The 16082-nt window shown below is 40.9% G+C and overlaps 1 long non-coding RNA gene and 1 other non-coding gene across 2 annotated transcripts in view; one reads left to right on the forward strand and one right to left on the reverse strand.

Annotated features, from left to right (window-relative positions):
• Positions 1–4050: 4050 nt before the first annotated feature.
• Positions 4051–16082, reverse strand: part of LOC128064758 (uncharacterized) — a 60933-nt gene continuing 48901 nt past the window's right edge. The window contains exon 3 of the long non-coding RNA XR_008201016.1: positions 4051–4301. This is a non-coding gene — a long non-coding RNA (uncharacterized LOC128064758). The remainder of the gene's footprint in view (positions 4302–16082) is intronic.
• On the forward strand, positions 15521–15592 carry TRNAC-GCA (transfer RNA cysteine (anticodon GCA)). Its single transcript has one exon. It is a non-coding gene; the product is annotated as a tRNA-Cys (tRNA).

Raw genomic sequence — 16082 nt, forward strand, 5'->3', positions numbered from 1 at the left:
AACAGACAGATTAATTGCAATTCCTAAAAAAGAAACAATGAGATAGAACAATGGAATAGAATACATGTGTTAAAATGTATATAATGGAAGAAATCTCTCTTGAAATAAAAATCTACATATTGAATGGAAAAATCAAGTACCAGTGAAAACGGACCTAGAATTGTCAGCTCAGAGGTATATCCCTAAAGTTACTGGATTTTAAAGATGAGTAAACAATCCTGTAGGCAGAAGGGCAAAAAGATCAAGTCACAGTAGTCAATGCCAAACAGCAGTGGGGCCATCCCTTCAAAATATTCAAGGAAAGAGCGAGCCAAGGATTTTCCCTGTCTTTTTCCTTTTTCTCTCTCTTTTTTTATTGTGTTAAAATACACATAATATAAAATTTGCCACCTTAACCATTTTAAAGTATAGCAGTTCAGTGGCACTAAATACACTCACACTGTTGTGTAGACCTCACCATCATCCACTGCTCTCTTCATCTTATAAAACTGAAACTCTACAGCCGTTAAACAATAATTCTATATCCTACCCTTCCCCCAGACCCTGGAAACCACCATTATACTTTCTGTCTACATGATTTTGATTCTTCTAAGTATTTTATGTAAGTGGAATTATATAGTCTCTATATTTCTGTGGCTTTGCATGAACCCTGACTTTTCCATTTATTCATCTTGAAACTGATTTTTTTTAATATGGGGACTTCTCTGGTGGTCCAGTGGTGAATAATCTGCCTGCCAGTGCAGGGGACACGGATTTGATCCCTACTCCGGGAAGGTTCCACATGCCACGGGACAACTAAGCCCGTGCATCACGACTACTGAAGCCCACATGCCCAGAAGTTCAAGCTCCACAACAAGAGAAGCCACCACAATGAGAGGCCCGTGCACTGCAAGGAAGAGTAGTCCCCCTTGCCACAGCTAGAGAAAGCCCACCCGCAGCAATAAACACTCAGTGCAGCCAAAAATTAACTAATTAATTAAAATAAAATTTTAAGATATGGTGTGAAATAATGATCCAATTCCATTTTTTTCTCACCTGGATAATTAGTTATCCCAGCACTGTTTGCTGAGAAGTCCATCTTTCTTTTTTTTTTTTTCCATCTTTCTCAACTAGGTTATAATGCTGACATAAATTAAGTTGCCATGTATGAATGGGACTATTTCTGGCTGTTTTATTTCCTTTATCAGTTTGTCTTTCTCTGTTCCATTCTAACAGAATTACTACATTTTTATGATGAACATAGCCTATTATTTGAAAATACATATTCATTTAATTTGTCCTTAAGGGTGCTTTCACTTTTCTTCAACTTCTGGCCTTCCATATAAATATTATATTCTGTTTGTGAAGTTCCATAAAGAAAACCTGTTGTGATTTTGTTGCTGCTGTTGCTCTGGGTCCTATGTTGCTGTGCACAGGCTTTCTCTAATTGAGGTGAGCAGGAGCTACTCTCAAGTTGCGTGTACAGGCTTCTCACTGCAGCAGCTTCTCTTGTTTCAGAACATGGGCTCTAAAGCTTTCAGGCTTCAGTAGTTGTGGCACTCAGGCTTAGTTACCCCTCAGCAAGGGGGATCTTCCCAAACCAGGAAATGTTCACTGCACTGGCAGGCAGATTCTTTTCCATTGGATCACCAGGAAAGCCCAAACCTGCTGTGATTTTGACTGGCATTGTCTACATGACTTTTTAAGTCTTAAGCTAACTTTGTACATTTGATATGTACCTAACCCAGTCATTTTTTATATTGCTGAATTCAATTTGTTAACATTTTGCCATTTTTACCTCTATGTTATTGAGAGAAAGGTCTATAATTTTCTTTTCTTAAGCAATCCTTCTCTGATTTTTATCAAGGTTTTAACTGCCGAGTAGAGTTATTTGGGTAGGGTTTCTCTTTTTGTTGTTGTTGCTATTTTTGGAAACATCTATCTAAGACTGGAATTATCTTTTCCTAGAATATTTTACACAACTCTAAAACTTCTAGGTCTGTTTGAGTGTGTGTGTGCGTGTGATTTTTGTTGCTGTTGTTTTGTTTGCTTGTTTGTTTTGGTAGGAAGGTTTTTAACTATATGATAACATTCTTTAATAGTTTAAAATATATTTAGGTTTTCTATTCTTGAGGAAGATTTAGTTCTACTATGGGAACTTGTCAACACTTCATCAAATTTATTATCATTTTGTATTTACAATATTGTTTTATTTACCAATTACCCTCAGCAGCAAAGGACACAAGACCAGAAATGAGAGCGTAGACCTTCCCTATGAATACCTAAAACCCAGCTGCATAGAGAACAGCATCAGTACATTAGCCCCAATCTATTCCCTTTTCAAAGACCTCAGACTACCATGATAGTTAGAAAAAGGAGAAGAAAAAGATCCATAAAATATCAGGGAACCAAAACAATGAATTAAAAAATTTAAGATAATACTTTAGGAATAAAGATACAGTTGATAGTATCAATAAAGTAAAAAACTGACTCCTTGAGAAGACCAACAAAACTGACAATCTTCTGTCAAGACTGGTCAAACATAAAAAGGATGAAAGTGTAAATAAATACTTCTAGCAATGAAAAGAATCATATTAATAGCCCTAAACCTGTTCTTCTTATAACAGTTGACATAAACAGAGATAAACGACATGGAATATCAGTCTCTGATCTGGAGATAAAGATGATGAGGGGTTTGGGGGGTGGGAAAGGAGAGGGGGGCCTTGCTAACAGAGCATGAATTTCTGGGACTCTCACTTAAAACTCTGATACACACTATTCACAACAGCTCAGTGGTAAAACAATCTGCCTGCCAATACAGGAGATGCAGGAGACTCTGGTTCGATCCCTAAGTTGGGAAGATTCCCTGGAGTAGGAAATGGCAACCTACTTCAGTATTCTTGCCTGGAAAATTCCATGAACAGAGGAGTTTGGTAGGCTGCAGTTCGTGGGGTCACAAAAGAGTCAGATATGACCAGGCGACTGGGCATAGCACAGCACATTTACAATAGCCAAGGCAAGGAAGCAACCCAAGTGCCCATTAACATATGGTTGGATTAAGAAATATCATATATATACTTTTTTTTTTCTTCCCAATATACTCAGCTGTAAGGAAAAAAGAATGGGGCCTCCCTGGCAGTTTAGTGGTTAAGAATCTGCCTTCCAATGCAGGGGACGTGGGTTTGATTCCTGGTCAGGGAAATAAGATCCTATATGCCATGGAACAACTAAGCCCGTGAGCTGCAACTACTGAGCTCACATGCTTTAGAACCTGTGAGCCACAGCTAGAGAGTCCGTGTGCCACAACAAAGCAACAAAAACAACATAATACAGTGAATAAGGTAGAAACAGACACATATGGCCCATTGAAAACCACCCACTGCTGCCAACCTTTCAACAACTCAGTCACCATCTCACCCAGCAGGAGGTGGAGTTTGAGCTTAGAACTTGCCTTCTCAGAAGGATTATAAAAGACAGTCTCAGAAATAAACTCTCAGAATTTTTTCACTGGTCGTAAGCTTTTCTGGAGAAACTCTGTGAGGTAAAGATTGAAAGAACTTGAAGACTGAGTTTCAGAAGAGGAGTGAATGAAGGAGGTTAAAGGACTGAGTCTAGGTTTATGAGTATGGGCACGACTGGGCTGGAGAGAAGAAAAATTGAGTTAGATGAACAATGGACATTTATGTGAAGAAATTAAGCAGACAATTGGACCAGGATTACTGAGACCCAAATTAAACTATCAAGACTGATTGTGGGTAGGCCAAGGACTCACGCCAGTCTTCAAATCATTTCACCAAAATAAACAAGGTCCTCCAGTACAGCACAGAAAACTATATTCAGTATCTATGATAAACCATAATGAAAAATAATATGCTAAAAATGAATGTACATATATATACAACTGAATCACTTTGCTGTACAGTAGAAATTAACACAATACTGTAAATCAACTATACTTTAAAAAAAAAAAAGCCCACTATAATCTTCCAGGAGAATCTGGTACAATCATTCTTATTTTACTGACAGAATCTGCCCAGGCATCACTGGACATAACAGGCTCTAAATCTTTGTTAATGTTGATTCCTGTATGAACTCCACATCCCTAATTTTCCCACCAATCATCTTTCTCCCCTCCTTTTATACCAGGCTCAAAACAGCTTCAGGAATCCTGGTCACATCCCTTTGATGTGACCTTGATCAGTTCTTGTCTCTTAATCCATCTGTACTCATGCAGGGCAGTACTGTTGCACCAATTCCAGGTGGGCACTCACACTGGATTCTCCGTGAATGGTTTACACTGCCGTATGTAACATGGTGGCCACCTGTAAACAGTAAGAGAAAGGGTCAAGGGTTGTAATGCTAAGTGTTCTCTTTGAGCTAGAAGCTCTAGACGAGAGGTCACCATTTTGTCTCCTCTCTACAAAGGCCCAACAGCAGCTTCTGTTATTCCACTGCTGCCCCCTAGAGGGCTCTCTATTTAAACCGTGAACAATAAACTGAAGAATTAAAACGTGTGGTTCTAGAGTGTCTCATCTTCAGACCAGGTGGATCATATTTTTCACTGTGTGGACTGGCTGAAATCGAAGCAACAATTCCAATTACTTAAAAAGAGGACCGCTGACACTTAACTGAATAGAATGTTACAGCATAAACACCAGACATGGCAAAATGAGGAAGCTCCAGCAGCAGGCTCTGTAAGTTATTAGGGATTCCTAGAGCATTCCCTCTTTTCTATCTCTGCTACAGTTACTGTGGGCTGGTTTTTGTTTTTGCTTTTGTTTTAAACCTATATTGTATAAGTAATGTTTCTTTCATTCCTTCCTAATATGGCTTATTTTTATTCTCTCACTTTGTGAAAAAAAAAAATTAAGCTCGTTTGAGATTTGCTTATTTTATTGGTTTTATTTTTAAATGTTTTATGTGTATTCTTGTTTCTCCATTTCCTACATTATCAATTTGTGTTATTTGCTTCCTCCTATTCTCTTCATGTTTAAAGCCCTCTAATAATCTAAGATAAAAACTAGGTGTGTAGGTACATGAAAACTCTCAGTACAATCTTCATAATTTTCCTGTAACTCTAAAACTAATCTTAAAGTTTATTTTAAAGATTAAAAGATTGGCAAGGGTATACAACAAACTATTTAAAACAGAAGTCATGATCTTAATAACAGACAAGGTAGAATATGAGCCAAGAAAGCAAGGTTCCTTTAGAAAGCTAAAGGGTACAACTGGCAATGAAAATATAACAATTATGAATACTGATTTACAAAATAACATAAAAGTAACCTTCATACAGCAGAAATTACAAGATAAGCAAGAAAAAAGAAACAAAAACATGCTAATAAAAAGGAGACTTTAGGGACTTTCCTGGTGGTCCAGTGGCTAAGATGCCATGTTCCCAGTGGAGGGAGGGGCCTGGACTGGATCCCTGGTCAGGGAACTAGGTCACATATGCTGCAACTAAAAGATCCTGCGTGCCGCAACTAAAACCCAGCAGTCAAACAAATAAATACATTATTTATTTTTTTTAAGAGGCTTTCATTTACTTGTGTCGTCCAATTCAAAACAAGTTATAATTTTCTAAAAAGCTAAAAACAGAGTGGCCCTAAACAATGTAATTAACATAGTAGACCTTACTGCTGCTGCTGCTGCTGCTGCTGCTAAGTTGCTTCAGTCGTGTCCGACTCTGTGCGACCCCAGAGACGGAAGCCCACCAGGCTCCCCTGTCCCTGGGATTCTCCAGGCAAGAACACTGGAGTGGGTTACCATTTCCTTCTCCAATGCATGAAAGTGAAAAGTGAAAGTGAAGTCGCTCAGTCGTGTCCGACTGTTAGCGACCCCATGGACTGCAGCCCACCAGGCTCCTCCGTCCATGGGATTTTCCAGGCAACAGTACTGGAGTGGGGTGCCATTGCCTTCTCCGAGTAAACCTTACTAATATATATCAAACATTGCATCCTGAAAGTGGAGGACACACCATTTTTTCAAGTGTCCAATAGTATTTATGAAAATTCATCATATTTAAGACTTAAGGACTATTGCAACCCCCCACCTACAGAAATAATGCACAAACTATCCTATAATCACATTGCAACAAGTGAATTTAATAAGAAAATCAAAGAGTCCTCTCTATTTGGAAGTTTAAAAATAAAACTCTCTTTCATATAATTATTGGGTCAAAAGAAAAACATACCCAAAACTAAGGAATTAATGGAAATAAAAATAACATAAAGAATATATACCAGAATCTATGAAATGCAGTTCAAGTAGTACTCAGAGGAATACTTAATCACCTTAAATACATACTTCAAAACAAAATGCAGAAATCAGAGTTCCTCTTTAAAAGTTAGAAAATAATAACAAAATAAACTAAAGGAATGCTGCAGAAATGAATAAATGAAAAAACAAATTATAATAAATTTTAGAAAACAAGAAAAGCAGAACTATCATATAAACCTAAAATACTTTTTTAAAAAGTAAATAACTCATTAGCCCAAACAAAACTGAGGAAGTGAGAAAGTGCAAATACAAAAAAGAACAAATAATGGAAGGAAATAAAGAGATAGAAGATATTTAAAATACACAGAAGGGGAAAAAGTGGAAGCAGTGACAGATTTTATTTTCCTAGGCTCCAAAACCACTGTGGACAGTGACTACAGCCAAGAAATCAAAAAACGTTTGCTTCTTGGAAGGAAAGCTATGAAAAACTAGACAATGAATTAAAAAGCAATGACATCATTTTGCAGATAAAGGTCCATATAGTCAAAGCTATGGTTTTCCCAGTAGTTATATATGGATGTGAGAGTTGGACAATAACGAAAGAATTGATGCTTTCGAATTGTGGTGCTGACTCTTGAGAGTCCCTTGGACTGCAAGGAGATCAAACCAATCAATCCTAAAGGAAATCAACCCTGAATATTAACTGCAAAGACTGATGCTGAAGCTGGAGCTCCAATACTTTGACCACCTGATTTGAATAGCTGACTCCTTGGAAAAGACCCTGATGCTGGGAAAGATTGAAGGCAAAAAAAGAAGGGGGTAGTAGAGGATGAGATAGTTAGATAGTATCACTGACTCAGCGGACACGAATCTGAGCAAATTCTAGGAAACAGTGGAGGACAGAAGAATCTGGTGTGCTGCAGTCCATGGGGTCGCAAAGAGTCATGACAACGTGAGTTAGCGACTTAGCAACAATAACAAAATACCATAACTGACTGTGCTCAACATCATGCAAATAAATTTGAATTGAATGATAACTGTTTAGTGAAATAGACTGTTTTCAGCCTGGAACTTTTCATGTATACTGTTTAGGTTTTCAGTGAGTATAAATTTCCTTTCCAGGAATTCTAAATGGTTCTTTTACATGTGCTGGTTAGCAGGGAGCTAGAGTGTTGTGGAGAAAGAGAGGCAAGTTTTCAGCCTGTGTGGTCATGCAGCCAGGAAAGGCAGGGATACACAGAGTCCAGATTTCTAGGGGAATAATTTTGTAGGGGGCATTTAACCTTGAAACACCAGCATGCAACTCCTAATCTGAGCCAATACCTTTAAAGAAAGGATAAAGTGGTCTTATGTTGGAGCACTCCCTGGCTATTCCAGAAGCCAAAGTAAACACTGTCTGGAAGAAAGCTTCTTCCACATACAAAGATCAAGCAATGCCTAGGAAATCCCTTGGACGGAGAAACCTGGCAGCTAGTCCCTGGAATCACAAAGAGTCAGACACCACTGAGCATGCAGGCAATCAATCAAATCAACAGATTCACAAAGATTATCAAATATATAAGGAAGCCAGCCACTATGAGTAAAAATCAGAAGTAGCAAGAAAAAAAAACAGTGTTCGATTCCAAGGGGATAAAGCTATTAGAAGCAACAAATACAGGGCTCCCTGCTGGCTCAGGTGTAAGGAGTGCACCTGCTAAAGCAGGAGACATGGGTTTCATCCCTAGTTTGGAAAGATCCCACATGCCTCAGAGCAACTGAACCTGTGCATCAGATCTACCCTGAGTCTGTGCTCTAGAGCCTGGGAGCTGCAAGTGCTGAGCCCACAAGCCACAGCTGCTGAAGCCTGCCTGCCCTACAGCCTGTGCTCCGGAACAGAAGAAGCCTGTGCACCGCAGCCGGAGAGTGGCCCCCGCTCACCCCAACTAGAGGAAAGCCTGCATGCAGCAATGAAGACCCAGCACATCAAATCAACAAAGAAATAAAAATCTAAAGTGACAAATATAGAATATAGAACACACATACACACAGGAAATGTTAAAGGGTAAAAATAGTTGATTTACAAATGAAAGCATATAAAAAGACGATCAAGATTGAATGGATAGATCAGGAAAACATATATTCTAGAAATAAGAAAAAACAAGATTGTTGAAATTAAAGTCTTAAAGGATGGCTTAAAAAGCAGATTTGGGACAACTGAAGAAAGGATTAGAGGATTAGAAGATTTGTCAAAAGGATATATCCAGAATATGAGAAAAATAGATATGGAAACGAAAAATATAAAAGAAAGATTTAGAGACATGGAGGATAAAATGAGAAGGTATACCATAGAAATAACTGGAGTTTTGAAAGGAAAGTATGGTCATAAGAAACAACAGAAATATTTTAGCCAACATCGGTTAACAGTATTCTAGAACAAATGAAGCATTAAAACTCACAGATCAGTGTATCCCAAAGAGGAAAAAATGAACATAAATTCATAACCAGAAACATTAAAGTAAAATTTCAGAATGCCACAGATGAAAAGGTCCTGAAAACAGCCGTAAAGAATGAAAGATCATAACCAAGGGCAAGAGTTAGCATGACAACAGAAGTCTCAGCAGCAACAACGGAAGCCAGAAAACAATGGGACTGGGTATTTATCACATTGAAAGAACACACAGGTGAACCAAGAAATGTGAACACGCCAAAACTCCAACGTGTTTTCAAACCAAAAAATAATAACAAAGAGGAAATTTACTCCTAAAAATATACTTGAAAACAACTTCTGGAGTCTTCCCTAGTGGTCCAGTGGCTAAGATTCTGGGCTCCTGGTGCAGAGGGTCAGGGTTTGATCTCTGGTCAGGGAACTAGATCCCACATGTTTGTATATCACAACTAAAAAAAGACCCTGCATGCCACAATGAATATTGAAGATCCCACATCCTGCAACTAAGACCTGGTGCAGCCAAATAAATAAATAAAGATAAATATTAAAAAAAAAGAAAAGAAACAATGGAGGCCAAAATAAGGTAGAATCATATTTCCTTAAGGGCTGAGAGAGGGAAGAAAAAACCTGTTAACTCAGAATTCTATATCCAGGAAAAAAAAAACAAACAAACAAACCTGGAGGATGATGATGAAATAAAGACATTCTCAAATGAAGAAAAACTAAGAGAATCCATTGCCAACAGAGCTGCTCCAAAAGAACTGATGAAAGAAGTTATTCAGACAGAAGGGAGATTATATGAGCAGGAAACTTGGGTCATGGGGAATAAAGAACAACAGAAATTTTAAATATCCTCTCCTAGTGAATTATTCACGACTGAAGCGACTTAGCAGTAGCAGCAGTAGTAGTGAATTATTCAACATGTTTGATGGCTGATAGCCTTAGAAAGCATCACTATGAACAAAGCTAGTGGAGGTGATGGAATTTCAGTTGAGCTGTTTCAAATCCGGAAAGATGATGCTCTGAAAGTGCTGCACTCAATATGCCAGCAAATTTGGAAAACTCAGCAGTGGCCACAGGACTGGAAAAGGTCACTTTTCATTCCAATCCCAAAGAAAGGCAATGCCAAAGAATGCTCGAACTACCGCACAATTGCACTCATCTCAAAAGTAATGCTCAAAATTCTCCAAGTCACCCTTTAGCAATATGTGAACCGTGAACTCCCTGATGTTCAAGCTGCTTTTAGAAAAGGCAGAGGAACCAGAGATCAAATTGCCAACATCCGCTGGATCATGGAAAAAGCAAGAGAGTTCCAGAAAAACATCTATTTCTGCTTTATTGACTATGCCAAAGCCTTTGACTGTGTGGATCACAATAAACTGTGGAAAATTCTGAAAGAGATGGGAATACCAGACCACCTGACCTGCCTCTTGAGAAACCTATATGCAGGTCAGGAAGCAGCAGTTAGAACTGGACATGGAACAACAGACTGGTTCCAAATAGGAAAAGGAGGACGTCAAGGCTGTATATTGTCACCCTGCTTATTTAACTTCTATGCAGAGTACATCATGAGAAACACTGGACTGGAAGAAACACAAGCTGGAATCAAGATTTCCGGGAGAAATATCAATAACTTCAGATATGCAGATGACACCACCCTTATGGCAGAAAGTGAAGAGGAACTAAAAAGCCTCTTCATGAAAGTGAAAGAGGAGAGTGAAAAAGTTGGCTTAAAGCTCAACATTCAGAAAACGAAGATCATGGCATCCAGTCCCATCACTTCATGGGAAATAGATGGGGAAACAGTGGCAGACTTTATTTTTTTGGGCTCCAAAATCACTGCAGATGGTGACTGCAGCCATGAAATTAAAAGATGCTTACTCCTTGGAAGGAAAGTTATGACTAACCTAGATAGTATCTTCAAAAGCAGAGACATTACTTTGCCGACTAAGGTCCGTCTAGTCAAGGCTATGGTTTTCCCAGTGGTCATGTATGGATGTGAGAGTTGGACTGTGAAGAAGGCTGAGCACCAAAGAATTGATGCTTTTGACCTGTGGTGTTGGAGAAGACTCTTGAGAGTCCCTTGGACTGCAAGGAGATCCAACCAGTCCATTCTGAAGATCAGTCCTGGGATTTCTTTGGAAGGAATGATGCTAAAGCTGAAACTCCAGTACTTTGGCCACCTCATGGGAAGAGTTAACTCATTGGAAAAGACTCTGATACTGGGAGGGACTGGGAGCAAGAGGAGAAGGGGACGACCAAGGATGAGATGGCTGGATGGCATCACGGACTCGATGGACGTGAGTCTGAGTGAACTCCGGGAGTTGGTAGACAGGGAGGCCTGGCGTGCTGCAATTCATGGGGTCGCAAAGAGTCGGACATGACTGAGCGACTGAACTGAAGTGAACTGAGCAAGTATTATAGTGTTACTAGGGCTTCCCAGGTGGCAGGGTGCCAAAGAATCCTCCTGCCAATGCAGGAGACATGGGCTAGATCCTGGGTCAGGAAGATCCTCTGGAGGAGGAAATGGCAACCAACTCCAGTATTCCTGCCTGGAGAATCCCGTGGAGAAAGGAGCCTGGTGGGCTACAGTCTGTGGGGTTGCAGAGTCGGACACCACTAAGTGACTGAGTGCACACACACACATTGTAACATTATAATGGGTTTTAATCTATGTAGACGTGACATAACAGGCTGACCTCTGATTCCATCTGCTTCTCTGAAAGCAACTGCTTCTCCCTCTGCTCAGCATGTCCTTTCTCTGCCATGTGGCTTCTAGTTTTTTCTGTAACTCCTGTTTCCTATGGTCATCTTGGCTTCTCTGCCTTCTCTCCATCTTTGACGCTATGGCTACTGCCTGATTCTGTCTGTGGTTTCCATACCATTGCTGCCACCACAACCATACACACTCACTTACATCATAGCGAGAGACTGGCCCTGTTCCTTCTGGTTGGGTCAGTTGTTCCACTCAAGTGTAACTCTTAGAGCCCTAGACAGCTTATGATTTGCCTGTGGCTGAACAGCAGTTTCATTTTGTGTAAAGTAAGAACACCCAGAGCTTCCCCTCAGCACAGGCTGTGGATGGGGACTATTTCCTTCTAAGGGGATGGCAGGCCTGATGGCTGCCAGGTGGAGTACAGCTGCACTAAACTGTTAGTCTGAGAACCATGTCATGCACTTTCACCCTTCTAGGCCTTTATATGGTCTATTATTTCTTTCTGGAATGTCTTTTCCTCTTCTCTGCCCAGAAAACTTTAAAACTCAGCACAAGTCACTCCTTTTCCCCGTGAGTCCTTCTTGCCCATTACACCCATTCTATTCAAGCATTTAATATGCTATTTGACCCTGTCTGTGCATTTGTCTCCCCAAGCTTTTGGGATTCAGGAGATACTTGTTGCTATTTTCATTACCAAACATGTTCATTCATACATTTAGTCAGTCATTCAACAAACACTAATCAAATGTCCACTGTGTATCAGTCACTGTATCAGGTATTGGGATGCAAATGTGAACAAGGCAGATAGACTCTCTCTCCCCTTGGAGATTAGTGTGTGTTGCACCGTGTGGCACATAGTAAATGCTCAATAACTTATTTTGAATTGAATTGCACTTGCTTATAGTTCCTCTACCAAAGAAGAACTTTTGGCAGGTAACTTTTGACCTTTCTCAGACATCAAAGCCTTACACATGCAAAGCAGTGGACAGTAAAGTGGGCCATGAGGTACCCATCTACAATTTCAAGAGGTTCTTCAAGCTTTTTTTTAATCTTCTCTTTTAGTGTTTATTTATTTGGCTGTTTCAGGTCTTGGTTGCAGCATGCAGGCTCTTCCTTGCAGTGCGAGGGGTCCTCTAGCTGTGTCGCACAGGCTTGAAAGCACTCAGGCTTAGTTACCCTGCAATATGTGGGATTCTAGTTCCCCGACCAGGGATCGAACCTGCGTCCCCTGCACTGGAAGGTGTCTTCTTAACCACTGGACCATCAGGGAAGTCCTGGTGCTTCAAACTTGACTTAATCAAAACCCAACTTGATTACACTTCCCAGTCCTTCCTTACATGTCCCACATGTCTGTAAATGACACCGTCATACACCTACTTGCCCCAGTCAAGAACCAGGGAGTCATGCTGGATCAATCACTTTGGCCATCTCTGCCTCTTCTCTGCCCTCTCTCTCTTCTTTCTCTCTCCCTACCATCACCAGTGGAACAACAGTCTTGACAATTCCACTTCCTTAGCATCTCTTTCGCCCTCCCCCATCTCTGTTCCTACTAACCCTGCCCCGTTTCTGGTCCTTATCATCTCTCACCAGCACGCCAAAGAACTTTTCTCATGGGTCTCCTGTTTCCTTTGCAACCACATCACTTATCTCTTCCTGGCCCCAACCTCATGGATTTCCCTGAAATTTCACCAGCATCCTGGAACTCTTGCTGCCTATTTGCCCAGAATGCCTACCTTCTCCCCAACTCTCCTCCATCTCTGCCAACCTGGCAGATGCCTACTCAAATTTCAAGACTCAGGACAGCTTGCTCCCCAAGAAGTCTCTTCTGTCTCCCCAACATAACCTGACCCCCCCTGCCTTGTGCTCCACATCCTACACAGAATTCATTCTTCACAGTAGTACACAGTTGAATTTATTTTTTTATCCTTTTGTTTCCCCCACCAGGCTAGGAACTCCTTGAGGGTACAAATTCCATATTTTTGATGGCTTGTGTATAATAAGGGCTTCCCAGGCAGCTCAGTAGTAAGAATGTGCCTGCCAATGCAAGGAGATGCAGGAAATGAGGGTTCTGCCCCTCGATGGGGGAGGAGTGCAGTAGGAAATGTCAACCCACTCCAGTATTCTTGCTTGGAGGATCCCATGGACAGAGGAGCCTACTGGGCTACAGTTCATAAGGTCACAAAGAATCAACATGACTGAGCACGGAAGCATATAATAGGTGCTCAGTAAACACTTTGTGAATGAATCCAGTAAACAAACAAAATACTTTCCTATCTTTATCCTTCTTTTTCTGTGAAACAAGCAACCAGTCCTGGGGAACTTCCCTGGTGATCCAGTGGTTGATAAAAATCTGCCTGCCAATTCAGGACGTGGGTTTGATCTCTGGTCCAGGAAGCTCTCACGTGCCACAGAGCAACTAAACCCAAGTGCTGCAACTAGTGAACCTACTCATCACAACTAGAAAGTAGTCCCCGTTTGCCTTCAACTAGAGAAAGCCTGCATGCAGCAGTGAAGACCCAATGCAGCTAAAAATAAATAATCAGTTCAGTTCAGTTCAGTCACTCAGTCGTGTCCGACTCTTTGCAACCCCATGAATTGCAGCATGCCAGGCCTCCCTGTCCATCACCAACTCCCGGAATTCACTCAAACTCATGTCCATCCAGTCGGTGATGCCATCCAGCCATCTCATCCTCGGTCGTCCCCTTCTCCTCCTGCCCTCAATCCCTCCCAGCATCAGAGTCTTTCCCAATGAGTCAACTCTTCACATGAGGTGGCCAAACTACTGGAGTTTCAGCTTTAGCGTCATTCCTTCCAAAGAAATCCCAGGGCTGATCTCCTTCAGAATGGACTGGTTGGATCTCCTTGCAGTCCAAGGGACTCTCAAGAGTCTTCTCCAACACCACAGTTCAAAGGCATCAATTCTTTGGCGCTCAGCTTTCTTCACAGTCCAGCTCTCACATCCATACATGACTACTGGAAAAACTATAGCCTTGACTAAATATAAATAATAAATGATATTTTAAAATTACCAGCAATGCAAAGAGGCAAGAAAATATTACCAATAATTAGAAGAAAATAAAGTCAATGGAAATAGACCAGATATGACAGAGATGATGGAATCAGAAGACAAGGGCTGTAAAACAACTACTCTAAGTATTACAATAAGATAATAAAGAGAGAATTAAAGATACAAAATAATCAAATGGTAGATCGAGAGAAGATAAATATAACTACAATAAACATTTCATGAGACACACGGACTCACAGATTTAATACCACACTCTTCTGTGCATAATAGGATAATAGAGTGATCACAGTCTCAAACATTGCTGCTGCTGCTAAATCACTTCAGTCATGTCCAACTCCATGCGACCCCACAGATGGCAGCCCACCAGGCTCCCCCATCCCTGGGATTCTCCAGGCAAGAACACTAGAGTGGGTTGCCATTTCCTTTTCCAATCAAAAATTGCTAGTGGGGATGTAAATAGATATCATCCTTCTGAAGGGCAATTTGGTAACATCTAACAAGATCATGGGAAATAGATGGAGAAACAGTGTCAGACTTTATTTTTGGGGGCTCCAAAGTCACTGCAGATGGTGACTGCAGCCATGAAATTAAAAGAGGCTTACTCCTCGGAAGAAAAGTTATGCCCAACCTAGATAGCATATTCAAAAGCAGAGACATTACTTTGCCAACAAAGGTCCGTCTAGTCAAGGTTATGGTTTTTCCAGTGGTCATGTATGGATGTGAGAGTTGGACTGTGAAGAAGGCTGAGCACCAAAGAATTGATGCTTTTGAACTGTGGTGTTGGAGAAGACTCTTGAGAGTCCCTTGGACTGCAAGGAGATCCAACCGGTCCATTCTGAAGGAGATCAGCCCTGGGATTTCTTTGGAAGGAATGATGCTAAAGCTGAAGCTCCAGTACTTTAGCCACCTCATGTGAAGAGTTGACTCACTGGAAAAGACCCTGATGCTGGGAGGAATTGAGGGCAGGAGGAGAAGGGGACGACCGAGGATGAGATGGCTGGATGGCATCACGGACTCGATGGACATGAGTCTGAGTGAACTCCGGGAGTTGGTGATGGACAGGGAGGCCTGGCGTGTTGCGATTCATAGGGTCGCAAAGAGTCGGACACGACTGAGCAACTGAACTGAACTGAACTGAACAAGATCACAGGCTTCCTGGGTAGCTCAGACGGTAAAGCATCTGTCTGCAATGCAGGAGACCCAGGTTCGATCCCTGGGTCAGGAAGATCCCCTGGAGAAGGAAACGGTAACCCACTCCAGTACTCTTCCCTGGAAAATTCCATGGATGGAGGAGCCTGGTGGGCTACAGTTCATGGGGTTGCAAAGAGTTGGACACAACTGAGCAACTTCACTTCTTCAACAAAATCACTAGTGCATCTACCCTTTGAACCAGCAGTAATGTTTCTGAGAATTCATTATTCAAATCTACTTGCACACAGGCAAAATAATGTGAGGGGAAGGTTAATCATCTCCTTGTTTGCTTTAGCAAAAGACTGGGGGAAAACTTTAAATGTCCATCATTAGATGAGTGGTTAAGTACATCATAGTAAATTTATTCAATGGAATGTTCTACAGTTGTAAAAAGAATGATGAAGTACTCTGTTCTGATATAGAAAGATCTTCAAAATACAAATTTAAAAGCCAAAATTAAGAATGGAGTGTTTAGTATGCTCTCTTTACATGTATTCATTTTGCTGGCTTGTTCATGAGAAACT

Source organism: Budorcas taxicolor, chromosome 19, assembly GCF_023091745.1.
Source record: "Budorcas taxicolor isolate Tak-1 chromosome 19, Takin1.1, whole genome shotgun sequence".
NCBI lineage: Eukaryota > Metazoa > Chordata > Mammalia > Artiodactyla > Bovidae > Budorcas > Budorcas taxicolor.